Source organism: Amblyomma mixtum, chromosome 4 (genome assembly GCF_055824585.1).
Source record: "Amblyomma mixtum isolate Tamu chromosome 4, ASM5582458v1, whole genome shotgun sequence".
NCBI classification, from domain to species: Eukaryota; Metazoa; Arthropoda; class Arachnida; order Ixodida; family Ixodidae; genus Amblyomma; species Amblyomma mixtum.
Window position 1 is genome coordinate 131,236,777 of NC_143015.1, and position 1,645 is coordinate 131,238,421.

Here is a 1,645-nt window from a genome sequence, read left to right on the forward strand (position 1 = left end):
CCACAGTGTGCCAAGCCGGGCGCATACTTACTTGGAAAGTAATTTTCTGCCTGTATTTAGAAGAAGAAAAGATGCGCCTGTGTACCGCGAAGAAAACTTACGTCAAGGGGTTTCCGCAGGATGCCGGGAGCGTGCTCTTCCAGGAACTTGGCTTGGGACTTGAAACTGCTGAGCATCGCCGGAACGTGGTTGAAGCAGGCGATCGCGCACACCAAAAACAAGCTGCCAAAATGAGAGCGCACGGAGAACAAATACGTGTTTCTTTATTTTTTCACCATCATCCTTAAATAAGTCGACTATCGGCCAAAATTGTCCTCAAAGGGCCGTCATACCCACCCCTAATAACGGTAAAATTTTACACCGCTAATGAATAGACGAACGCACAAATAATGGACAGGACGGGCGCTGTAACCCAGTTATTCCAAGTGTTGGAGTACAGTAGACGTTCCGTAGCATGGCAGAATTGGTCCCCGGGCATAGAGTACCAACTACTTCACGCGAACGATCGCAGTAGCACTTAGTCCAATGTGTTTAGAGGATAAGCCGAAGGTGGAGCATATTTCAATTGTAGGCTTCCTCTATCAACTGGTAGGGGTTGGTGGAGCAATTGGCACTGACAGGCGGTGGTTTCGGGTTCGGTCCCCAAGCAAGGAACAATACTTCTTCAACTGCGTAGCTTCTGAGAATATAGCTTGTAGATTTACCATTGTAGCTACTATTGAATGCCTGAGGGCGAGAGTAAAACAACGTGGTCATGCTTGAAGTTTATGCCATCGTCTGCACGTCGTCATATCATTAGCAGGTATTCGGGGCAGCTTCAAACAAGCATAACAAAGCCTTGACGCTTAGTTCTACGCACATAAGTACCTTTGTAATAAGGGAGTAATTACTCATTGACGTCCACCCGAGCGCAGCCATACGGCCACAGAGGAAAGCTATACAGCTTTCACAGAAACTTCGTAGTTAAAGAAAAATTCGTCCTGGTCCGGGGTTCGAACCCGGGACCACCGCCACATCGGAGCAGTCGCTCTACCAATTGAGCTAACCGGGACGGCAAGCTTATGGTAGGGCGAGAGCGAATTGATCTATAACTCGAAGTGGGAACAGTGTTGACCAAATATTTTAGGGGAATCCCCCAAGGTGAAGTAGATTTGTAATAAGGGAGTAATTACTCATAAGGGAGTAATTACTTGGTCAACACTGTTCCCACTTCGAGTTATAGATCAATTCGCTCTCGCCCTACCATAAGCTTGCCGTCCCGGTTAGCTCAATTGCTAGAGCGACTGCTCCGGTGTGGCGGTGGTCCCGGTTTCGAACCCCGGACCAGGACGAATTTTTCTTTAACTACGAAGTTTCTGTGAAAGCTGTATAGCTTTCCTTTGTGGCCGTATGGCTGCGCTTGGGTGGACGTCAATGAGTAATTACTCCCTTATTACAAATCTACTCCACCTTGGGGGATTCCCCTAAAATATTTGGTCAACATAAGTACCTTAAGTCGTAAATGTAAGTCGCGGTAGTTTACAACTAGCCCCACACATAAAGTACTGGATTTTACAACAGGACTTTTGTTCTATAAGTGATCTCCCGCATACAGCAAATGCAGCAGCGTCACGATGCCACTGAACGCATGGTTCAAAAACTTAAA

General features: G+C 46.9%; 1 non-coding gene across 1 annotated transcript; it reads right to left on the reverse strand.

Moving 5' to 3' along the window:
* Window positions 1–977: 977 nt before the first annotated feature.
* TRNAI-GAU (transfer RNA isoleucine (anticodon GAU)) lies at window positions 978–1,051 on the reverse strand. Its single transcript has one exon. It is a non-coding gene; the product is annotated as a tRNA-Ile (tRNA).
* Window positions 1,052–1,645: the final 594 nt, after the last annotated feature.